Raw genomic sequence first — 26,328 nt, 5'->3', positions numbered from 1 at the left:
AGGGAAATCTTTGAGGAATGAAGCTATTAGTGGTGCCAAATGCTGCTGGTAGGTCAAGAAAGACCAAGATGACTGGGTTGAATAGTGGATTTGGCCCTGGGGTCATCACTGATGACCTTGAGAATCATTTCTGGAATGGATGAACACTTGCTTGGAGTAAGTTTAGGAGAGAACTTGGGGGAGAGGAGAGACAACAGGTCTTTTGGGGCGTTTGCTTTCTATAAAGGGAGGCAGAGGAATAGAATGGTAACTGGAAAGGATTGAGGAGTGAAGTTAAAAACGTTTTTTTTAAAAGATGAGTGTTATCAAGCATGTGTAAATGACCCAGTAGAGATGGAAAGAGGTTGAAAAGTGATCAGTGTGTCTTATTGGAGCAGTGTCTTTGAGTAGATCAGAGGGGGCAGGATTTAATGCACAAGCGGAAGGGGACCTTAGCCAGAGCAAGGACAGTTCCTCCAAATTAATAGGAACACAGGCCGAGTGGATGTGATGGTGGGAACATGCTGGAATTCTCTCAGCATCTCTGATTATATTCGTACGTATATTATCCAATCAGTTATCTTGGCCAAAGGCCCTGCTTGAGAAGCAAGTGCTCCTGATTGGCCCTTTCCCTGCCTGGGGCCAGGCTTCACCCAAGTCAGGGGCAGCAAATGTACCTAACTGCAGGGCCAGGTTCTTAGGAAGGTCTTGGGGAGGGGTGGGACTTGTGGAGATCTGGGAATGTATGTCCCACAGGGCATTCAAATTTAGATTCAATTCACACATCCCTTCTCTACCTCCCATGCATTGCTGGCCAAAGTATATATGCATGGTCAACTTGAGGCTTCTGAAGCCATCCCTGGTGAGTGATGTTCTGTTGTAAAGTTTAAGTTCTCCAGGGAAAGTAACACCACAGTGCCATCTTTAAGCATGTGGGAGGCATCCTAGCTTGATCCACTGACCAGTAAAAGGGCAACAGTTATGTATATTATTACTAATAACTCCCAATAGCCAACATTTTTCAAGTGTTAACTACCTTCCTGGCTGGCACGGTGCTAAGTGCTTTACCAACATTATTTCAGTGAATTTTCATAACAATATAGAAAGGAAGGCCCTCTTACTCATATTTTATGGGAGGGGAAGCTGAAGCTCAGAGAGGTTAAGTCATTCAGTCAAGTTTACCCAGCTAATAAGTGGTGAGAAAAGGATTTGAATCGAGGTTACTCCAGAGCCTGGCCTTTTAAAAATTACATGACAGTCTCCTTGCATTTAGGATAGGCTGTGGTTGGGGCTAAATAATCAGCTTTTCCACAAAAGCCATGGGTTCATGGGTACCTGAAACAGTGCCTGGTGCATAGTAAATGGATTTTGTTGAATGTGTAGATTCTCTCTTTGTTGTTCTGTTTTTATTTATTAGTAGAACCCCAAATAGGGATGCCAGTTGATATTTAGAAAATATTGAAAAACCTCACGAATTTGGGATAAAGAAGGATGCAATTTTTGTGACCTAGTCTTTTAATGACCTTGGACAGTCATTTAGCCCCTTGGAGTCTCAATTTCCTCTTCTGTAACACTTACTCAATGGCAATTTTTGGGAGAATTAAAAAGCACAGTAGATAATCATGCCATTTCCCTGTATGTTTTAATATAGTAAATTGCTACAGATATGCCACTGATAGGAAAGAATGTAGACTAATCCAGTTAACCCCCCCACCTTTTTCTTAAATGCTACTTTTCTATCTCTAATTGCATAGTCCAATAAAGGAGTCAATAGACACATGTGGCCATTCAAATTTTAATCAATATAAATGAAATAAAATTAAACATTTTATTCCTTAGTCATAGGAGATTTTTCATGTACTCAATAACCAAATGTGATTACTGTATCAGACAGTGCAAATCTTAGAACGTTTCCCTTATTGCTGAAAGTTCTATTGGACAACGCTGTTCTAGAGCAAGTGGCAAACCCCTACTTATTCTGAGCACTCAGCCGTGTTTAGTGAGAGTGATAACACTTTCCTTTGTGGTAGCATTCCATAAATGTTGTCTCTGAACTGCCGGAATCACAGTAACTTTAGGGAGGGGGCGGAGTAGGAGTTCAGGCCTCATGTGAGATTTCCTGAAAAAGAATTTCTGGAGATAAGGCCTAGAGATCTCCTCTTTAATCATTTCCCCTGAAATTCTGATTCAGGCCTAAAGTTTGAGACCTGGGGCTCTGAAAGGCATTGTCGGAATTAATTAAGGAATGTAGCACATCCTCAAATACTAAGAGGATGCCGACTACAGAATTGCAGAATATTATTACTAATTGGATGTTGCTTTGGTGAATCAGCTCCCTTCATCATGTTCAACCTGAGGTTAGACTACTTTGTTGGGCTCTGTTAACTCCCCTACTGGTAGCATTTCATGTGCTCTAATAAAAGCAGCCTACATGTTATTTGTACCTTTAAAATATTCTGAAATAAATGGGTACTCTCTATTGGTTTATTAGATTTGTTTTTAAAACAATTAGCCTAATACCCAATGGCCTATACAATATACACTGGAAAAAAATTCAACAAAACAACCACAGAATTGAATTAAACAACAACGGCCACAGTTTTCCTAAAAGAAAGAGCCAGATGAGTGCTGACCATGAGGGATTACTAGACCAAGAAGATAAACAAGATTAAAGTGGAATTATTTCTCATCCCAAATCAGGCTTTTCCACTGTGTTTGCTGGAGCGGCTCTGGGGGAAATACAGCCTGCAAAGAGTTTGCTGTCTGGTGCCAATTGTGTGTTTGTCCAGTGATAAGTCAGTAGATTTATGGATTTAATTTCCTCTTATTGCCAACCCCTTTCCTATCTGAAGATATGAATTTAAAAGTTAGGGTGCATATCTACAGGTAGTAAAATACCATTTGTTCTTTCTCACTGGTTGAGTTGTGTATGGAATTAAAATCACAGGAAGATCTTGTTAAAGATGACTCAATTCACTATGCTGTAGAGAGCCATTTGTGGAAGCAGAGCCTGGCTGTGCGTTCAATTTGCCACAGGAAGGGCTTCGTTCTGGTAGCTGTTTGTGCTGGAAGACGGTGGATGACTCCTTTCCAGCTCCAGACCACAGCTACACTTGCGGCGCTGCCCCCGCATTTGGGTCTGGCCCCTTTGTCTCCTACACCAGTGAGTGGGGACAGTGTGGAGGTTTTCTCCTGAAGCCATGCTGCCTTCCTTTCCTGGAAGCCGAGGAAGGATTTTGAAGGTTCAGCTAAGGGAGTTTCCATTTGTAACTATCCTTACTGGTAATGAAGACTGCTTGACTTTGCCCCATTCCATTTGTTTTTGGAAAATGTCCCTACATCATACCTTATTCAGAAACCTCTAGGTGTTAGGACTCTTACGGTTGCAAGTGAATGAAACCTGGTTCAGACTAAAGTAAGTACAAAGCTAAGTTACTGGTCCATGTAATTTGTTAAGCCCAGAGTTGGACTTCAGGCACAGCTCCATCCAAGTCTTATTCCTACCTTCTCTCCATCTCTTGGCTGCAGCTCCTTTGGCATATTGGTTTTCTAACCCATGCGAGTGTGAAGACATTCCCTGACAGTTCTCAGCAAGTCCCTTCCTAACAGTCGTGTGAAACCCTCTCTCTCCAGCATTATGCAAACACAGGGGAACCCCTCGCTGACCTGTGCGGGTCATGTGTCCCTTCCTGGATAAATCGTCACGTCAAGGAGGGTGAACTCTAATTGGCCAGGGCTGAGTCATGAGGCCCTTTGTATGACTGGGGGTGTTGTCAGCCATGCCTGAACCATAGGGAAATGGTTCTCTTAGAAGAAGGAGAGCTGTGTGCCACAGACAAAACAGATACTTTTGCAGGCACGGCATCTTCAGGCCCCACTTTGGCTTTTGTTTGTGTAGGGATCCTCCTACCGCAGGCTAGCTCCATCTGCTTTCAAGAGAGATCCATTCTTGTTTGTTGGGTCTGGATCTGGCTTGGGTCTATGAAACAGTCACATAGGCATTGCAGAAAATGTGCATGTGAATTATCTCTCCCTCACTCGCCTTCAGTGTGATGGCCTACCATTGCCGTGATGGAAATGCCTATTCTGGCTTCTAGGATCCCTTCAAGTGAGTTCTGGGTTCCAATCCTTGTCTATGCCCCTCACTGGTTGTGTAGTTAGTTAACTTCTCCGAGCCTCACTTTATTCCTCTCTAAAAAGATAATGATAATGGTAGTTAATTTATAGGGCGCTTGTGAAAATTAAATACAATTTGGCACGGAGAGGGTCTGGTGTATAGTAGGTGCTCTGTAAACGGTGGCTTTTCTCCTTCTCTTTCTCCCCATCACTAGCATGAATGCTTCTGCTAAGGTGGATGGATGACTATCTCCTCTTCCTTAGATGATCTGGTAGTTTAGGGAGGTGGGATGGCACAGGGTTAAGCATGTGGGTTCTGGAGCGGGACTACCTGGGATGAATCCAGGCTCCAGCTCTTATTAGCTGTGTGACCTTGGGAAGCCACCTAACTCCTGTGCTTAGTCACCTTGCCTGAGAAATGAAGTAGGGACTTGGGATTACATAAGTTCCTATGTTTAGAGCATTTAGAACAGTACTGGCACTTAGCAAGCAATCAGTACATTTAGTATTATTTGTGCCAATACTAAGTTCCCCTTGAACATTTCTGGCTTCTCATATTATCAGGTTTGAGATGAGGATGATGTCCCTTCCTCCTTTGGACTTTTTGGGGACTTGTTTCCATCCAATGGTTCAGCTGGTGTCAGGAAAACTTTTCCATTCTGTCACGTGATGATTTCCCTGGAAATGCCTTTACTGGCTTGGAGTATTTTCTTTATTTCCAGCTAATTACCCAGCTAGATCATATAAATACAACAGAATAGACTATTTCTCCATTTCACTTAATTTTAAAACTTTGTTTTATTATTGTAGTACAATATGCATGTGTATGCATAGAAAAGATTTATCACAAAGTGAGTGCACCGGGTATACAGCACCTAGATAAAGAAACAGCACATTAGCCCGCCACCCCAGAAACCTCACCCAGGTTCTTTCCCCTCCCTGCTTCCCAGTTGTTACCCGTATTGTAAATTTTCATTGTGACTTTTCATCATACATTAGTTTTGTCCTTTTTGACTTTTATATAAATAGAGTCATATAGTTTATATTCCTTTGTGTCTGGCTTTTTTTTTTTTTTTTTTTTTTTTTAGCTCAATGTTGTGTGTTGTTCTCCATTCTGTAATGTGTCATTTGCTTTTATCACTGTCTAGGTTTCCATTGTTGAATGAAATGGATCCAGTTGATCCATTTTACCCTTGGTGGACATTTGAGTTGTTCCCATTGTGGGCTATATTGAATATTGCTGCTTATGCACCATCTTGTATATGTCTGAGCATATCCGTGCTCAATTCTGCCAAGTATATTCCTGGGGGTTGTCTTGCTAGGTTGTGGGGGTGCAGGTTCTACTTAGTTCATGTTGTCGAGCAGCTTGCGGAAGTGGCTGTGCTGCTTTCACTGCTTCTCTCTTGCCAGTAGTGTATGAGAGCAGTGGTTCTACATCTTTTCTTATACTTGCGCTGATCATTCTTTAAAATTTTAGCCATTCTTGTTTATTTTGACCTATGGGTATCATATTTTGTCAAATGCCTATTGAAATCTCTTGCCCCTTAATTTTAATTTTTTTTTTTTTAAGATGGAGATGCTTTAACAGTTTTCTTTGCACTCCTTTTCCCTTAGACATTTTTTTTTTTTTTTTTTTTTTTTTTTTTTTTTTTTTTTTAGTCACCATAACTAGTTTTATTACATTACAATTAGGAGCAGTACAGTTCATGACAAAAATATTACAAATTTCAGATCACTTCACAGCACATACTCCTATAAACATTTAAAAGTTAATTTTAATTAAAGAGTGGTCAATTTTAAATTTAATGTTTGATATGACCAACATTCCTAGGTCAGCACAACCAAATGATAGAGAACAACCGGATCACACTGCATATGTCCCACAAAAGAAAAAAAAGCACAATGTACAAAATGTGCATGTTTCCGTTTACACTATACAAAAATAGTTAAAATACATTCCAGGTAAACATGTTACATTAAGAAATGGTACTAGTAAGAAATTGGCACTCAAAGGAAAAAAGCAAAAGTATTTTCAACATGAAAACACAAGACAGTGGAATTAGAAACTTTTGGAAAAAACATTATGTAACCCATTTAGTTCTTAAGGGGAGAAAGGGATGGTAGGAACCCTCTGTAATTGACATTTCTGCAGATAATAACAATTTTTTCCCTGAACTTACCTAAGTTGCCTATTAACATCCCAAACAGGCACTTAAAACTATTAAACTAAAACACATATCTTAATGTAATTATGATTCTTCTTTAAGAACTGATGTGAACATAACTTTAGAAAACAATAATTTTCATTCAACAATTGTAACAAAGGTACCAACACTAATGCAAACTGTTAATAACGGGGGAGGTAAACAGGAATTCCGTATTTTCTGCATGATTTTTCTGTAAACCTACTATTCCTCTAATTAAAAAATAATTTTCATATTCTGACTGAATTTACAGCTATCATCTGTATGCAATTCAATTTCTCAATGCAGAATCCATGCTACCCAATATTAACACAGAAGTTAAAAAATCTTTTATAATTATCAAGAGATTGCTTTTTAACAAATGGAAATGACTTCAGATAGTTTTTATTGCCAACAAAAAAGTTGAATATGTATATATTGTTTGGAAAAATGGATACAAGAAAAAAATCACTGCAATACAAATGAGATGAACTTGTGCAAACTGCAACTTAACATGCCTCACAAACTTTCTGTATCTTTTAGGACAAAATTGTGCAATGGTGGCAAAGGTTTTGATAAACTATTAAAGTTAAGTTCTAAATTCCTATGCAGTGTGACTCAGTTAAAATAGAACCTAGAATTCCTAATTGGGAATATTCATTCAAAGTATACTACATACGTCTGCTACATTCTTCTGCAATCATATTAATGTCTGAGACTATGTATTTTAGCAATTTTTTCAACTTCAATAAGTATTTTTATCTTTAAGGCTGTAATAATTATATAACATTTATCTTATTTCTAGGATTAACTCCCTTTTTAAAATCTCTACAAAAACAAACATTTTGTCAAACCATTCAACATTCACAAAATAAAGGATAATTACCACTGCCTTATGAAAAAAATTACCCAGCTACATCAAAAATTCAAGAGTCCTAAAAATCCCCTCAGTTACACACTGCAACTCTTGAACTGTGGCCATTTCTTTCTCTTATGTAGAAACAAGAAAGAGCAAGTACTGCATAAATCTTAATAATACCTTACTTAGACAATGTTCCATAAATCTGTAGTTTAGCACAGCATTTCAGAAATCATACTGATTTTTAAACAGAACAGAAATTTCCTTTTCTGTGAATTTATTTCAGGCACCTGTTTATTTGTACCGAAATACAGCTATTTTAGAATTCAATATTTAATTTTTTTAAAGTCTATTTTAATTAATTAACAAAGAGACAAATTGGAATATTACATATTGGGAATTTTAATATTAACTGACATGAAATTTAATAGATACTGTAACTGCCCCGATAGTCACAGTTATGCCAAATAAAGAAAACAATATAATCACATTTACTCCTTTAAAACAATGAGTGATTTGTTTTAAAACAAGTAAAGTGATTTGTATAAAGTAGCTTGATTAAACAGTTGCCATTTGAATCATACCAAAACAATCATTTTAGAACTGGAAGAAACTTTAGAGACGAACCCTTTCTTTGCAAAACTGAAGTATGCACTGGTGTTAACACTGTGCCAAATGCCTCACTAAGATATTATAGATGACTATAGAATATAAGCACTATTTAAGAACAGGAATTGTTCCTTATTTGGGTATACTACATCCTCAGTGCCTTGCATAGTGCCTGGCATCTAGTAGGCACTCAAAATATTTGTTGAATAAATGAATTCTGATAAAAAATAAGCTTTATAAATTAAATTTTAAAGTATTTTTCATTGTAAAAAGATTTTAATTATTAAACAATGGAATGTGTCACTGTTACTAGGGCTCGTCCTAGTTGTAGATTATTTAAGGAATTCTTTCAGGATTAACTTTATAAAATTCTCCTTCCATTGGATAAGGTTCTGTTTACTTATAACAGGTTTGAAAATTCCCATCTTAGTCACTACTGGATCAGGCCCCTAAAAGATGATGGTGAAAGGATGAAGATTAAACTGCTACTCCAACCACCTGAAAATTGGCTATTAGTAAAATCCCATTATGGTATCTGTTAGATTATTTTGAGCCCCGAGGAAATAAGATGTGGGGCGTTTTGATGTGATTTGATGGGAAGACTTCAAGGGGATATAACACTGTAGCAATAAATCCTCAGGTTAAGGGAATTACAAATGTTAGAAGAAAAAGCATCAAGTTGTGCAGCATCTGGAAGGCTAGGGCAAGTAAGATGATATAATATGGCAAGGGGGATCCTGAAACTGGAGAAGGAATATTCAAAAATAAACTTTACCTCTTGCACAATTTTGCCTAAGACTGGCACTGAAGATAAAAAAAAATTACAGGTTGTGCTAAGCTTGACATATAGGTGGATCCTTAAGTAAACTGAATGTAAATCACATAGTTTTAAAGCTAAATAGAGCTTTTGAGATGACTTATTTTAATATGAAGAAATGGATAGTATAAGTGGCCCAAAATCAGAGAGATAAAACATACATAACTAGACTCTAAGTCTCCTTCTTCCTACTCCAGAGATATTTTTACTTCACACTATCCACTTCAAAGATTTTCAATTAAGTAACATTTTAAATGTATTGAAGGAATCATTTTATTAATTTTTCTATTTTTTATTCATTAGATATTCCTAAACATGGACCAGACTTGTAAAATGTTTATGAAATGTTACTTTAGCCATTGTTAAGAGAACTGGCCAAAATTAGGGATTTGGAAACTCTTTCACATCTTGTTTAAAAATAGTCTTGCCATTCCTCCCAACTCAACTCTTAAGTTAACATTTAATAATAATTAAAAAAAAAAAGTTCTGTTCCTTAATGAAACAAAAGTGATGCTCCAGATCTGTCAACAGGACTACCACATAGTGAGAAGTATCCTGCTGAACCATCCAGCTCTCTCCTAGTCCCCATTTTGAACCAACCACTGCACAACACTGGATGACCAAAGAGATGCAGTCTAAGAGCTGTGAAACTTGCAGTGAAGACCAAAGAAAGGTAAACACAGGAGCCTGGACTTGCAACCTTGGCCTCTCTAACATCTAGTAAGCTAAATGGCCCAAGTAATCTTTAACATCATTACCAGAACTGAATATTTTCAAAGACTGAAGTTCAAAAAAGATTTCAAGTCATGCTAAGAAAAACCAGTCTAACACAGGGAGACTATAATTAATTCCTATGAGTATTTTTTATACATGTTAAATTTTTTTTAGTTATTACAAAAATTTAATAGCATGTAAATATAGCCCCAAGATGGTTGCTATGCTTCTCATTATACACTGGGTCTGCCTTAACAAGAAAATCTATTAGGAGTCTTATAGGAATTTATCTAATGAGGAAAGTAAATGATCTTTTAATATTTTCCATTGCCTTGCATTTTTTTTCCCTTTTTTTTTTTTTTTCCCTTTTTTTATAGAAAAAATATATTCTTGGGGGAATGACCATGACAAATAGCAGTGGAAAGAGGGGAGGAAGCCTTTTGAACAGTGTAACTACATTCATTAAGGTTGATCTGCAACTCTAGGACATGATGTCTAGAAGATGAATCTATAGAAAGTTCATAAGTTTGTGTTCCCTCAATGTTTAGATAAAACCAATCATGAAGTCTCAACTGAAGTTACAATTAGGAATAAATCCATTTAGGTGCCTAGATAAAACACAGAATAAGGATGATTTGAAAATTTCATTAATTTGTTTCACACCAAAGTTCACGATTGGTAAGAAAAATAGGAAATAGTCAACTGCATGCACCAAAACCCCAAGACAAATCTCAGGTATTCAGTTTCTTTTCACAGACATTGCTAGTTAAAAACCAAAACTCAGGGAATACTGGCACTTAGAGGAAAAAAAGTTTCCACTGTCATTTCAAAATAAGCATTCAAGATAAAAGCTAACAGTTTGCATGGAGCAGGAAAAAAATTAGGTAATGCTAAAACAAATGCTAATAATTTAGTGTAATATACAAAAATTACCACTTTTACTTAAGTATGCCTTAAGAAAACAGTACAAATTGTATTTACATAATTATACACTTTGTCTTTGACTTCTTTTTCTTCTTTTTACCATCTTTGCTCATCTTTTCTTTGTGTTTTCGAATTTCTCGAACTAATGTATAGAAAGCATCGTCAACACCCTGTCTCGTCTTTGCTGATGTTTCAATGAAAGGAATTCCGTAACTTCTTGCTAAGTCCTGAGCCTGTTTCGTGTCTACTGTTCTAGAAGGTAAATCACATTTATTTCCTACTAGGACCATGGGTACATCTTCAGAATCTTTAACTCTTTTTATTTGTTCCCTCTATCGTAGGATCATATTCATCCACAAAGTGATTCTGAATTAGCTGTATCGTCAGGGCACTCTTGCCTACGCCACCAGCTCCAACTACCACAAGTTTATATTCAGTCATTTTCAGCAGGCCTCTCTCCCGCACCTGGGAGCAGCCGAGCCTCTGCCCCCCGCCGCCGCCTTCAGTACTTGCGCCGCGCTGCTCGCTCCCAGTCCGAAATGGCGGGGACCGGGAGTACTGGCCGAGCAGCCGCCACAGCCGCCGCCACCGCCGCCGCCGCTGCCTCAGCCGCCGCGGCCGCCGCCTAGGTCCCTTAGACATTTTACAGCAACATCTAGGAAAATACAATTTTCCTCCTCTTGTTAAGCAGACTGTACAGCTCTCTTTGGTTTTGTTCTGGATTCAGCCAGCACATCTCCAGCTGGGAGACTCTGGTCTCTCCTCCTGTGATGCTTTTTCTTCCTGATAAAACAGAACCATCTTCCCTCATCTTTGCTTCTGGCTTATATGTTAGTGTGTTTTAAATTTTTTTGAAGAGTCTAAATGTCTGAATTTTTGGGCTTGTCTTTAGTCATCAGAGCCAGAATGAGCTATGTTTTAATGTTCAATCAACCATCCTCTTCAACCTTTTAGCCTAAAATGTTAGTATGATAGGCAGATCTTGAAAAGGAAAAGGAATTAAGGGTTAAAATGCACATAAATGATAATGATCTATTAGACTATACTTCTGGTTATAATAACTACTCTTTAATGAGCATTCATCATGTTCTGAGCCTTTTGCTAAGTACTTTACATGGATTAACTCACCTGGACTCTGTAAATTCTGTGAGTTGGCTTCATTAATAACGTCATTGTATAGATGGGAAAAGGGAGGCTCTGTACCTTTCCAAGGTCACACAGTCGATAGATGATGGAGACAAGATTCAAACTGGGCTCCATCAGCCGCCAAAGCCCATTGCTTTAACCACTCTACTCTGCTGGTGAAGGTGGATCATGGCTCTTTGCAAGTTGAATCAGGCCAGTAAAACTGCAGTTCAAGCCCTCTGCTGCAAATTGTTTTTTCTGATGAAAAATTGTGTAGCTCCTCTTTCCCCAGCTTTCCATCATAGAAATAACCCAATGAAGTTGACTGTTTCCATAGTGCTTTTTAAATAAATTGTTTTATTTTTGGTTGTTCCAGAAGGTATTGTATCTTGTCCCCCTGGTGCAATCAGGAAGACCTAGAGGCTTTGGGAAAAGCATTGTGGACTTCAACACTTGGCAACAGGCTAACCTAGAGCTGTATAGTAAAAATCATTGAGAGTCCGAATTTCCCTTTTAAATGTAGCCTGGAGGCCAAGCTTGGCAGCAAATGACTGTCAGTCTTAGGAACCTAGGAGAGGTCAGTGATTAGAATTGCTGGCCTGTTTCCAGGTGCTGTCTCCGTTCTTTGGATGAATACCCTTAATTTCCATCCCATCTGCCAAGTGCTCACAATCATGAGGGATTCAAAGAAGAGGGTGGGAGTTGACCCTAATTAGGGAGCTAGGGTCCTCATACAGGAAGCATCAAATAGGATTCAGGAAACTGTGCTGGGACTCTCCATGTTGTGAGTAGCTTATTGTCAAGACTTGGGGTAGGGTCAGAATTGGGTACTCCAATTTCTATGTCCTGAGGTTCTTGGTTTATGGCTGGAAGGGAAGAGTAAAGGCACCTCTTCTTTCAAAATGTCAGTGGCACTGCATGCTGAAGCCACACAGTTTACCAAAGCTGATTTAGAAGCTGCCTCTGCATTGTGGTGGTGTGTTCATAGAAAGCTGCAGGCTGGGTCTGGCTCCTCCTTGCTGGGTGAAGCTCATCAGTTCTTGGGAAACATATGCACTTGGGGCCATAACAGTGGTAAAGTTGGGTCTCTCTGGGACTGCTGTGGCTCAGTTGTTTGTCATTTGAACAGCACTCTTGCTGTTCCCTTCTCTCTTTAACCAGAGTCTTGTCTTATTGTGCTTCCTTTTGACTATTGATTACCTCTTGCAGTGGGACTTCCCTCCACATTTAACTTGAAAATAGTATTTTCTCAATTTTATGGTTTGTGACTTCTACCCACCCACTGCTTCTCTCCCCATGAAGGCACAGCCTACAGTATAAACAGCTGTTTGCTGGGTAATTTTCCACATTGCCATCTGCACATTTCGCAGTGGCACATGGCTCTGGGAATGATTGCCCTAGCCTAAACCAGCCATCCATATGTAGACACGGCTATGATGGCAGTATTGAGATGGGCTATTGAGGGAGTTGGAGCTTAGTAGCCGCAGAGAGCAATTTGGTTTCTCTCCTCACTAGTGTCTGTCTAGAGAAAATTGCAGAAACTTTAGGGGCATCTGAAAAAAATCTTTTCCTAGGAATTGGAGATGAAGAAAGGAAAGAAAATGCAGTTTCTTTTGCTTGTTAGCTAATTCCCAGGAATTTAACTAAATCTTGACCCACCGAGGTCTCAGGAAGACAATCATGAGCTTATTTTTTCTGGTAGGATGTAGGAGAAAGGAAGCCTCATAGGTCCTTAAGGACTCTTTCCCAACTGTCACTCCAAGGAAGTTTCCCCAAGTCCTGAGGCAGGAACATGCCTGTGTTTTGAGGGGCCCTGGAGCATTTGGCTCAATTTTCCTCCTGAGAGTTACCACCAGGGGTCAGGGCCCATGCACTGGAGGAGGGGACATGAGGCCCAGGACCCACAGTCAGACTTGGGCTAGGCCCCTGGCTGTCTTCTTCCAGGGAGCTTGGTGCAGAAACAGTTCTTGCCATAGCAGCTGTGCTGGGCACTTGTAGGCCTCTGTAATGTTTCAGCGGTGAAGGAAGGGGTGACGGCCTTGGAGGTCAGAAGATCTATGGCAGGAGGAGCTCACAAGGCTCCCCAAGGGGCTGCCAGATTGGGTCTACCATTTTCCTCTTTGGTTAAGAATCTAGTTTTGTTAATGATGGCACCTGTACAATATAAACTTCAAGATGTCAGGAAAATTCTTCAGGTACTCTTCACTTCCTTCAATAAACTCATATGCCGTGATCACCGGGAGAGTCAGTAAACACCTGTTGGGTAGGATTTGTGTAAATCTTCCTTTAAAATACCCATTTTCCATCATTGTCACCTTTTGGAATTATGAAGTCCATTAACCCTGCTACCTGTGTGTGAAATAGTGGACTTTATTTTACTTACTGCAAAGCTCTGTCCTAAGGGGCTGGGGGACAGGTGTGCTTGGTTCTCCTTGGTGAATGAGATTTGGTTCCTGGATTCCTGTTCCTGGATTCTCCCCCTCCGTCCTGTTCTGTGATTCTATCCACTTGGTCTCTATTCTGTCTGCCTTCCTGGGTCCAGGGTGCAGGTTCCTGTGGCTTTTGTGAGGCTGCTCCTGCCTCATCCTGTCCTCCCCGGGAGGTACACTAACCACCATGAGGACTTGGTGAGAAATAGGAGAAGGGGTCCCGTCTGGTTGGTCGCAGCCCTGCTCCAGGGTGCTTGGTTGCCATGTGCACGTGGGATTTCAGCCCCCATTCCTTTCCCGACCTAGTATTCTTGTGCAGTGAACAGCCTACATAGCCAACCATGGTGGCCCTGTGGACTCATGTAAAATTCATGGCCAGGGATCAATTAATGTTACTCCCTTTTACATCCCTCTAACCCATAAAATAAATTCACTATCTGCTGAGAAGACAGTTGCCCCAGATTCAGAATGTTTTTGAGGCCATGTGGTAAAGTGAGAAGTATGTGGCCTTTGAAGATCGATGGGCCTAGGTTTAGATCTTGCCTGGGTCTGCCATGACATGTAAGCCAAGTGTGTGAACTCAGGTAGGTTTCCTAGCATCTCAGAGCCAATAGTTTTTTTTTTTTAACCTTTAATTCTGAAATACTTTCAAACTCAAGAAAGGTTACAAAAATAATACAAACCCGTATAGAGGTATCCCATCAGATACCGAGATCCACCAATTTTAACATTTTACCACATCTCATCCTTTTTCTCTCTTTTTTTCTCTCTCTCTCTTTGTATCTTTCTTTCTATCATCTGTCCGTCTGCCTGTTCATCTATTTATCAAACCATTTTCTGAACAGTTTAGTGTAGGTTGTATGCATAATGCTTTTTGAACACTTAACACTGCCATGTATATTTCCTAAGAACATAGATATTCACTTATATATCCACTTTATGTGCATTTATCAAGTTCAAAAAATTTAACAGTGTAAAATTTACGGTCTAATTAAAATTTTATCCTGTGTCCCAATAATGTTCCTTTGACCCTTTCTTCCTCCCTTGCTAGATCCCATCCAGGATCATGCATTGCATTTAATTATCATTGTCTCTTTTTTTAGTTGTGTGAACATACATATTACAGAATCTTTCCCATCTCATACACTCCCAAAGATGACATTCAGTGGGATTCATTATTCACTATGTTGTGGTACCCCTACCCTCTTCCATTACTAAAATTGCCCCATTTCTCCAAACAGAAACCTTATACCCATTATGCATTAACTCCTCATTGCCCCTGCCCCCTACTCCTCAGTAGCCTTTACTCTAATTTTTGTCTCTGAGTTTGCATATTCTCAAGTATAGTTACCGTGGGCTTAACTTTAATATTCCAAATCTATAACAGTCTTGTTTGTTTTGATACCAACTTCACTGTAATGGTACATACAAACTATGTTCCTATACCCCTCTGTCTCCCCACCCTAGTTCTTGTCACAGATTACATTATGTATCCAAAACCATTGACTTATTACATTTTATGCATTTGCCTCTTAGATCCTGTAGGAAGTAAAAAGTGGAATTACAAATCAAAAATACAATAGTATGGGATTTATATTAAACCAGGTTGTTACCCTCATTGCAGATCTTTATTTCTTCATGTGGCTTCAATCTATTGTCTATTGTCCTTCCCTTTCAACCTGTAAAACTCTCTTTAGCATCTCTTGTAGGGCTTGTCTAGTGGTAATGAACTCCCTCAGTTTTTGTTTATCTGGAAGTGTCATTATCTCACCTTCGATTTTTAAAGACAGTTTTACTGGATATAGAAGTCTTAGTTGGCATTTTTTTTTTTTGCTTTCAGCACTTCAAATATGTCATCCCTTGGTTGACATATTTGCCTCCATCATTTCTGATGAGAAGTTGGCAACTAATCTCATTGAGGCTCCTTTATATGTGATACATTGCTTCTCTCTTGCAGCTTTCAGAATTCTCTCTTTATCTTTGCCATTCAGCAGTTTGATTATAATATGTTGCAGCATGGGTCTGTTTGGGTTTATCCTGTTTGGGATGTGTTGCACATCTTGGTATGTATGTTCTATCTTTTATAAAATTTTCAGCCTTTATTTCTGTGAATATTCTCTCTGTCCCTTTTCTCTCGTCCTTCTGGGACTCCCACAATATATATATATTGGTACGTTAAATGGTGTCCCACAGTTTCATCAGGCTTTGTTCACTTTCCTTCTTGTTTCTTCTTTCTTCTCCTCAGACAGGATGATTTCAATTGTCTTAACTTCAAGTTCTCTGATTCTTCTGTTGGCTCCAATCTACTGTTGAACCCTTCTATGGCATTTTAAATTTGTTACTCTGGTCTTCAGATCTGTTTAGTTCCTTTTCATACTTTGTCTCTTTATTGATACTCTCTTTGTGTTCATCTATCATTTTCCTCATTTCCTTTAGTTCTTTGTCCGTGATCATCTTTAGCTCTTCAAGCATATTTAGGACCATTTTAAAAATGTCTTTGCTTGGTGAGTCCCAGGTCTATTCCTCCTCATGAATGGTTTCTAAAGCTTTAATCTCCTTTGCCTGGGTGACCGTTTCCTGTTTCTTTGTATGTTTTGTAACCGCTTATTGAAACTTGGACATTTTGATATTTTAATGTTATCACTGGAGTCTAGACTCCAAGGGGTCTGTTCCTTAAGCTCGTATCCAGATAGGGTTATGATAGAGCTTTCTTTGAATGCCAGGAACTAAGAAACAAACAAACAACAAGAAGGAAAAAAAGAAAACATCTATCCTAGTCTTTGCAGAGTGACCTGTGCAATGCTCTCCTTCAGGGCTTATCCGTATGCTGAGTTTAGAGAATGACTTCAGGCCTAAGCATAGGGGCCTCCCTGATCCTTTCCCTGCATGTGTCTTGCTTGACTGTGTGCATGTGGTCCTAGTAATTCCCCCATTTCCACGGTTCTGACTGTCCTCTCTTCCCTAGGAAACAGTTTTCACATAGTCCTAGGTACTGCCCTCTGTGTCCTATGGCCAGCAGTCCCTTGCCCTAGGCAGCGTGACTTGACTTCTCTCCCACAGCATTCTGTAGGAGAGCTCCATGAGCCGTTTTCTACACACAGGGCGAGTTTTGGGACAGCAGGTCCCTCAGGCCACCACCAGGAAGGCTGGGCAAGTCATGTATGTTCCCAGTATGTGCATGAAGGTTTCCCTACAATCTCTGGAACCAGTTCCAGGGATCTTTACTAGTAGCATAGGCTGGCTCTGTGCCCAGCCTAGGCATCACAAGATCCTACTGCCTTTAAGTAGCCTTTTTCTCGATTCGGCATTTTCGCTGTCCTACAGTCCTTTAATTGTTTCCTGGAGCTTTGAGAAAGATATTTCTGCTAGTTCTTGTAGTTTTTCAAAGTTTCTTTGGGGGGTGGGACCCTGAAGTATCTCACTCTGCCATCTTGATCTGGGTGGGTACTTTGGTTTTTAATTCATTGCTTCATTCTTTTGGCTCTGAAATGGAACTAGAGCAGCACCTACAGCATAGGGAGGTGGAGAGCATTAATAGAAGTGGTCTATTTAGAACAGGGGTCAAAAAACCATGGCCTGTTGGCCAAATCTGGCCGAGGTCACCAGATGCAAATCATTTTTACATTTTTAAAAGGTTGTTAAAAAAAAAAAATGTGCAACTGAGTTCATACGTGACCCACAAAACCTAAAATATTTATTCTCTGGTTCTTGACATAAAAAATTTGCTGACCCCTGGTTTAGAGGGTTTATAACCCTGCCTGTCACAGAGTAACGGTTTCTACATGTGGTATTTTCCCTAATTCCACTTCTTTCAAGTCTTTCCCCAAGACTCTTGTCTGTCTAAGCACTTAGTGCAAAAAGCTTTCCTCACCAAGATTAGCCACAATGGCAAAAGCGACCCTAAAATGAAGATCTATTGGAGATGGAAATCCGCAGCAGTTCTGTGCTTTCTTTTTCCCTTTGTTTGACATAAAACTCACGGAAGATTACATGTGCTTAGAGTTACCGCATGTGTGTGGCTTTCAGTAATCTTTAATAAATAATCATGTTTAAACTGAGTATCAGTAGAATACTTTTCTTATGGTATTTAAACTGGTTATTTATTTTCTTAAAGAAGTATAACCCAAAATGGCTTGGTAATGAACTGCCACTGTTGTTACGGGACTTGTTCACATTATGGCCGGAAAGATTCATGTTCCCAGGTAGATTTTACTTGCAAAATATTTAATATTTTGTCCTCTAAGGAGCAGACAGTGTTAATAAGCACAGAGGGCCTATGTTGTCATAGTTGAGTATATGTTCATAATTTCTTTAAAATTTTCTCCAGTTCTGTCCTTCAGGCATAATTGTCAGGTGGAAGAAGAATTCAAGGGGAAACAGGAAAACAGGCAATGACCAAAATAAAATTTGCGTCCCATTTTTGGTTAAGCAGGCCTTGGGTTTCTTAATGCATGTGTGCTCACAGGAACGAGCGCTGAGGCACTGCCGCTGGCCTGCTGGGCGGCTGGGCGAGGTCTGAGCTTGCTGGGGGAAGAGGCACATTGGTCCAGGGTAACGCAAATCAGACTGCAGCTGTTACCAGGGAGACTCCTGTTTTATCTCTGTCCTCCAGCCCCACTTCCACCCCAGTGGCTATGGAGGGATCTGCTGTAACAGTGAGACCAGCTGTCCTCTCGTCCTCAAGCTCCCATGACCTCCTGTGCAGTCTCTGTTTGCAGATCTCCCACCCCTTTGAAACTCCCAGTCCCACCTTGGCCCAAGGAGAAATCTCTTGCTCAAAGGTGTTAGTGAACCTGGTAGAGTTCTCTGACAGTTTGTGGGGTAGACTGAGGATGAGTCTCACCTCACACATTCCACAGCAAACAAACTCACAGTTTGTAATTAAACATTTATTTTCTCCCCTCCTGAGGTCACCCTGTCACTCAAGGACCCTTCCACTTGACTGGTTTTCTCCTGATCCTTCTCTGGTGCAGTGCCGGGCCCAGCATATTCCTCCCTTCTCCTCTTCTTCTTCCCTGTTTCTGGACTCCGGGTTCCTGTATACTTTAGCTCTGGAGGTTCACCTTCCTCAGGTCTTATCAAGGATGGGCCTTTTCCTTCAAAAGAATTAAATTACTAGTTGCCAAGAGAGTAATAACTTCTCCCCCTACCAGCTTTGATTCAACCCATAGCCTTTTTGAGTTTCTGCTGGTTGCTCATGTCTGAGTCGGGTCCAGCAGAGTCTACCCTAGCGGAGCTGGTGGTCTAGAACTTGGGACACTCAGCCACTCTGGGGCGTGAGACTTATATCATGCCACAGAAAAGCCCAGGGCTCTATAGCTGGACAGAGCTGGATTTACACCCTTGCTTCCTACTGTGTGACCTACAACAAGTTATTTAACCTCTCTGAGCCTTAGGTTTCCCAACGTTAAAATGTAGAGACTACCTCCATCCTTGCAAGGGCTTTGCAATTATTACTTAGGATAATCTATGTGAAGTGTGGACTGCAGTGCTTGCCAGACTGTGGGTGCTCAATAAACATCAACTTTCTTCCCACTGAAGCTTGAACAGAGGCTTCAGTTGCTGTCTTAGTCTTATCTTAGAAAATAACTTGGGTCCTTCCGTGGGTCAGTTTCAGGTCTGTAGTAGAAAATATTCTCACGTTGACCATGTGCATTTTCCCCACTTGCTTCCAGGCTATTTGCAAATTCATTTCATTCCTTTCCTTATCCCCGTTAGTTCTTAATCTCCTCATCTCCTGTCCTTTCTTGATCCCAGGCTGTCAGGTGTGCCATAAATTCAGGGGACAGGGAAGGCCCTCTTCCAAATATCCCTGTGCCCTCCTACTGGCAGGGTTTTGTCACTTCAGGCTTGGATCCCTTAGAAAGCATCAGTGGACTGTGAGCTATTTCAGTCATTTCTACCTGACTCTGAAGGAAGGGTCTTGAAGCATGTTTTGATGAGCAAAGGTAGGGAAGGAGATCTTGAGGGCACAGGCCCTCTGCTGGGAAGTGGAAGCAGAAAGGAGAGAGTGGCTAAAGCAAGCCTGTCACCTGCTGTCCTAGTTTGCTAATGCTGCAGAATGCAAAACACCAGAGATGGATAGGCTTTTATAAAACGGGGGTTTATTTCACTACACAGTTACAGTCTTAAGGCCACAAAGCGTCCAAGGTAACACATCAGCAACCGGGCACCTTCACCTGAGGATGGCCAATGGTGTCCGGAAAACCTCTGCTAGCTGGGAAGGCAGCCGGCGTCTGCTCCAAAGCTCCGGCCTCAAAACGGCTTTCTCCCAGGACGTTCCTCTCTAGCAAGCTTGCTTCTCTTCAAAACATCACTCCCAGCTGCACTCTCTTTTCTCTCTTTGAGTCAGCTCATTTATATAGCTCCACCAATCAAGGCCCACCCCGAATGGGTGGGGCCACACCTCCATGGGAACATCTCATCAAAATTATCTCCCACAGGTGGGTGGGGCACACTCCAAGCAAATCTAACCAGCACCAAAACTTCTGCCCCACACAAGACTACAAAGATAATGGCATTTGGGGGACACAATACACTCAAACCGGCACACCTGCCCAGCCACCCTCTTGGAGGGAGTTCTGTCCCTGTGGGAGATGTGGGAGTCTCAGTGGACCTGGGTTTAACATTAAGAGCTGACCCTCAGGTCCCTCTCTGGAGGTATTCCAGCCCTACCTCTGCAAACACCTCAAGTCTGTGGAGCACACGTGCAGTTGGATCCCAAAGTGGCTTTTCTAGATTTGCATTTATCCAGAGCATAAAGGGTCTAAGGATCTAACACATATCCAAGAAGCTGTTTAGGGCAACTCTAGTCAAATGGAAACCCTTGGGATTTCAGAGACCCTCCTCTTGAAAGGAGCTAGATTCTAATATAGTCTCGTTCTCTCTTTTGCCACATGGGCTGGCACTTGGCACTGTGGAGTGAAAAATAGGCGATACCAGGGCATTCCAAGAGGCTCTGCTCCTACCTGGCAGGAGCTGTGGGGATTAGGCTAGAGATTTCCTCTGGCCCAAACTCTTTGGGGAGCCCTGGAGAGCTGAGGAAGGGACCTCTGTTGGCTGACTTAGAACCTGGCAGCTCTTCCTCAAACAAACATTTCTGTTTGTATTATCACCTTATTATGAAGACTTTGCCTCCTTCCTGTTGGGTCTGTTCCCACTGATAGCAGGAGTGTGGGGCCCATCAGGAGTTAATGTAGACGTTCCCAGCCAGGACTCCTGCAGCTAGTTGGATGGACTGCAGTGGCAGCCAACAGATAATGAGAAATCCATCACACACACGCCCCTGCTTGCAGCTCTGGATCACATGCATTAAGCTGTGAGTAATGTGATTACCTAAGTGGCATTTTATTTACACTTTCACACAGAGCAGTGGCTGCTTCCTCTACAAAGCAGCTATCATCCAGATTTGATTTCTTAAAAGTCTCCTCAGAGTCAGGATGGCAGCATCACAAATATACTAATCCAAAGGAAACCAGCAGTAGATTTTTTAAACTCTGCTCAGCTGAGAACAGAGCATATACCAGGGTCAATGGAAAAAATGTAGTTAACCTTTTTTTTGAGCCTGCTCTGTGCTGGACATCTTGCATGTATGTCTCAAGTAATACTCACAGAAATCCTGCTAGAGTAGGTGCCATGGCCCTCGATTTACAGATGAGGAAACTGAGGCTCAGAAAGGTTAAATCGCTTAGCCAGAGTCACTTATGCAAGGGCAAAGGGAATGTCAAGAGAAGTCACTGGTTAAGAAATCTGCCATAGACATTAATGTATTTTATGTTTCAGATTGGGACGCAGAACCCTCAATTTCAGCTCTAAGCTGAGTTTTGTGAGAGGCATGAAAAACAGGAGTATGAGGCTTTGATGGGCAATGCTGAAATAACCCGTGTTGCATTGTTCCCAAATAATTCTGGCAGGTGGCCCTGACAAGGTACCTCCCACCCCAGCTGTGATTTGTGTGTCCTGCTGGTAAATTAGATGAGGTATCTGATGCCTTATAAAAGTTAACCACAATTTGCGTTCGTCACAAGAGCTGTCATCATTACCTTGTGAGTAAATGTGTGATTTCTGATGCAAGCTCTGGGTGTTTGTGGCAGGAGCCATGGGCTGGGTGCTGGTGGCTGAATTGACGGTTGCCCCCTGCATATTTCAAAACTTTCATTCCTTAAGATGGTAGCAGAAATGCCAGGAATAAAGGAATGAATGAATGAGCAACCCTATTTGCCATTCTGGAAAACTGGCTAATTTGAAGGATTTGTGGTTCTTTTCAGCTGCCTGGGAACGTCCCCAGACATTGTCCTGGGTCATGGCCCAAGAGGCTCTTCATTCTTACATCCCGCTTCTGGAGTATGTTTCTCAGTCTAAGCCATTGCTGCTTGTCTTAGTTTGCAAGGGCTGCTGTAAAAAGTACCTCACAATGGTTGGCTTAACCAACAGGAGTACATTGTCTCTCAGTTTTGGAGGCTAGAAGTCCAATATCAAGACATCACAGGGTCTTGCATCCTCTGAAGTCTGTAGGGTTCTGGTGGTGGCTTGCCGGCCATCTGTAACGCAGTCTTTGCCTCGTCACATGGCCGTCTGTCTCCTTCTGTCTCCTAGTCCTCCTGGTCCATTTTCCTCTGCCTGCAAGGACTCCAGTCATATTGGATTAAGGCCACTGTGATTCAGCTTCGCCACATCTCAGTGGGATCGTCACAGATCCCATTTACAAATGCATTCACACCCACAGGACTTGGGGTCAGGGCTTGAACATGTCTTTGTGGACCAGTATACATGAAGATTATAGTGCATGTTTTAGGGCTGTGTGAATGTAACAATGATTTTACCTCTAAATAGGATTTTACTTTTCTGGGCTAGATTTCCCCCAACTATAAAGTTAGGCTAATTCTGTTCTTTCTTCGTTTTACCTGTCTCAGAAGACTTTAAATGAATGCGTCAATGAAGAGACAACAAATAAAAACATGTATATAGATTTTCCCTTTATACAGTAACCTGTGTTAATTTTTTAAAATGGAAAAATAATTAAAAAAAAAATAGAAGCAAGAAGCAAAACCCATATAGTCCTACATCTCAGTGACAACCACTCATACCATTTTGATTTTTTTGTTTTTTTTTTTTCTGTAGTTTTTTTTCTCTTTCTTCTTCTTATAGTACGTCATGGGCACTATTTAAGGATAGTTGAAATAATGCAGATACCTATAAAATGTGGCCCTATGACTGTCTAAATAAATAGGACCCATGCTGGGCTGGGGTTGTCCTGTGTCCCTGTCTGGAGCATGTTGATGGATGAGGATGTCCCTTCTTCCTTTGCTGGCCTGTGAGCTCTTGGGAGGAGAGTGGGCTATGGGCACGGAGAGGGTGCAGTTTTGGCATAAATGCAGTAGTCCCTGATACATCTTTTTAAGTTACCTAGTTTACTTAGAGTTTTTATTATGACTGGGTGTTAAATTTTGTCAAGTGTTTTTTCCTGAATTTATTGAGATGATCGTTCATTTTCTTTTCTCATTTGGTTTGATAATATCATTAATTACATTGGTTTTTTAAATGAGGTGAAATTTGCATAGCATACAATTAGCTAAAGTACAAGTCAGTGGCATTTAGTGCATTTACAGTGTTGTTCAGCAATACCTCTCTTTAGTTTCAAAACTTTTCCTCCCCTCAGAAGAATACTCTGTACCCATTAAGGAGTCAGTCCATGTTCCTTCCCCACTTTCCTCTGGCCGCCACTAATTAGCTTTCTTTGTTATGGATTTGCCTGTTCTGATAATTTCAAGTAAAAGGAATCATACAATATGTTACCTTTTGTGTATGGATTCTTTCACTTAGCACAAGGTTTTCAAGATTCATCTAAGTTATACCATGTATCAATACTTTACTCTTTTTTATGGCTGCATACTATTCCATTATATGAATTACCATTGTTTGTTTATCCATTCATCCATTGATGGGCATTTGGATTGCTTCCATCCTTGCTATGAATGTTATGATCATTCATGAACAAATACCTGTTTGAGTTCTTGTTTCCATTCTTTTGGCTATATACCTGGGAATGGAATTGCTAGGTCACATAATTGTATGTTTAAGTTTTTGAAGAATCACCAAACTGTTTTCTACAGTGGCTGTGCCATTTTACATTCCTACCAGCAATGTATGAGGTTTCATATTTCTCCACATACTTGCCAATACTTATTTTCTGGTTTTTATGTGGCTGGCTTATAAAATTTTTATTTTTATTTTTTTTTTTTAATTTTAGACATCCTAGTGCATGTGAAGTAGTATCTTACTGTGATTTTGATTTGTACTTCGTTAATAACCAATGATGTTTGAACATCTTTTCATGTGATTTTTGGCAATCTGTGTATCTTCTTTGGAGAAGTGCCTATTCAAGTCCTTTACTCATTTTTTTAATTGGGTTGTTTGTCTTTTTGTTGACGAGTTGTAAGGGTTCTTTATAATATTGGATGCTAAGTCCTTATCAGATATGTGATTTGGAAATATTTTCTTCCATTCTGTAGGTTTCTTTTTCACTTTCTTGATAGTGTCCTTTGCACAAAATTTTTTAATTTTAAAAAAGTCCAATTTATATTTTCTTATGTTGCTTGTGCCTTTGGTGACAAGTCTAAGACTCCATTGCCAAATCTGAGGTCATGAAGATTTACTCCTCTGTTTTCTTCAAATAGTTTTATAGTTTTAGCTCTCATATTTATATCATTGCTCCATTTTGAATTAATTTTTTGTATATGAAGTGAGGTAGAGGTCCATCTTCATTCTTTTGAATGTGGATATCTGGTTGTACCAGCACCATTTGTTGAGGAAACCATTCTTTCTCCGTTGAATGATCTTGCCTCTCTTGTCTAAATCAATTGGTCATAGATGCTTAGGTTTGTTTCTGGGTTCTCAATTCTATCCTTGTGTCAGTACCACTTTGTTGTGGTTATCAATGCTTTGTAGTAAGTTTTGAAATTGAGATGTGTGAGTCCTCCAACGTTGTTTTTCTTTTTCAGTATTGTCGTGGCTATTTGAGGCCCCTTGCAGTTCCACATAAATATAAGAATCCGTTTTTCCATTCTGAAAAAAGGCCATTGGGGTTTTGATAGGGGTTACATTGAATCTGTAACTTTGGGGAGAACTGCCATCTTGACAATATTAAGACTTTCATCCATGAACATGGGATGTCTTTCTATTTATTTAGTTTCTTTCAGCAGTGTTTTGTAATTTTCAGTCTATAAGCCTTTCACTTTCTCGGTTAAATTTATTCTAGGCATTTTATTCTTTTGGATGCTGATATAAATGGAATTTTCTTGATTTCCTTTTTCAGACTGTTCATTCCTGGTGTATAGAAACACACTAACTGACTTTTGCAGTTAGCTTCTTTGCTACATTAGTTTATTAGCTCTGGTAGGATTTTTTTGTGGGTTATCAGGCACTATCTATATACTATAATCATGTCATCACCATTATATCTTTGGTTCTCTTTCTTGCTTCTTGGTTTTCTGTTTTCTTCCTGTGTTTTCCTATGTAACCTTCCTCTAGCAGTCTCCAATTTTAGGAGGAGGTAATTTGGCCAAAGGGTTTTTTTGTCTTGGAGTTTATTTTCCCAAGACATTCTGTTTCAATAGCTCTGAATGTCACATGAAAAACTCAATTGAAATCTTTCTTTAATTTTCATAAATTATTCAATAGGAAAAGGATTATAGTGCTTCTAGGACATAATTGCTGTTTGTGCTCATATTAGGTCCTTATAAAAACAGCTGATTGCTTTAGTCTACTTTGGATTCTTCCAGTACATTCTAGTCCTTGCAGTCTTTGTGAAAATTGCTCCTAGTTTATTTATATGGAGCTTTCAGACATATTTGATTTCTTATTTGACATATTTAGAATCATAGAATTTTAGGACTGGAAGGGACTTGCATTGTTGTTCCCATTCCTGTTAATCCACAAATAATAAATGAATAGAAAGCATAAAAATAAAGTAATATGTGATTTCTGCTGGCTGAATGCTCCACCATATGAAATAAATATTGTCCTTGTTAATGAGTATTTTGTTACCATATAAATGATCTCATCTGATAATTTTACCTTGAAGGGCTTTGTTCTTAAGAGATAGGAACAAGAGAATCCTGGTCATCTGTCTTCTCTCCCTATCCTTGTCCCCTGCAAACAAGAGTGAGGCTTTCAAAGGCTGAGTGAGAGCAAGAGGCCATTAATTATCAGTGACTCAGGGAGACCTGCAGGGTCCTGATGCCAAGAGAATGGTCACATGGCATGGCCCTTGCCATTTCTGGAGCTCACATCCAGAGGGAAAGATGTTTAATTAATAAAGGGAAGGTATAGCAAGCTGGCAGTCTTTCTTCGGCGGGGAGAGAGCGATACACAGACCAACTCATTGGCTTGAGTTGTGTTTCATAATGGCTTACTCATGTTCTTAGCAGGAGGTCTGGGGGTTCTTACTGATGGGGTTGGGATGAGGGCCAGGATGCAGTCTTTCTTTTGTCCCTGGGGTGGTATGCCATAGATCAGTGTGGTTCTAGTGTCACTGCTCAGTGTTTCCAGCTGAAGTGGGCTGATTGTAATTAT

At 40.2% G+C, this 26,328-nt stretch overlaps 1 protein-coding gene and 1 pseudogene across 2 annotated transcripts in view; one reads left to right on the top strand and one right to left on the bottom strand.

Moving 5' to 3' along the window:
- The window catches only part of SPOCK1 (SPARC (osteonectin), cwcv and kazal like domains proteoglycan 1), a 562,067-nt gene that overhangs the window by 212,044 nt on the left and 323,695 nt on the right, over positions 1-26,328 (top strand). The gene's annotated exons all lie outside the window — the stretch shown is intronic.
- On the bottom strand, positions 9,603-10,782 carry LOC119508034 (annotated as a pseudogene).

Source organism: Choloepus didactylus, chromosome 13 (assembly GCF_015220235.1).
Source record: "Choloepus didactylus isolate mChoDid1 chromosome 13, mChoDid1.pri, whole genome shotgun sequence".
Classification (NCBI taxonomy): Eukaryota; Metazoa; Chordata; class Mammalia; order Pilosa; family Megalonychidae; genus Choloepus; species Choloepus didactylus.
The sequence above is the reverse complement of the archived record's forward strand: the minus strand, read 5'-3'. Positions and strand labels throughout refer to the sequence as shown.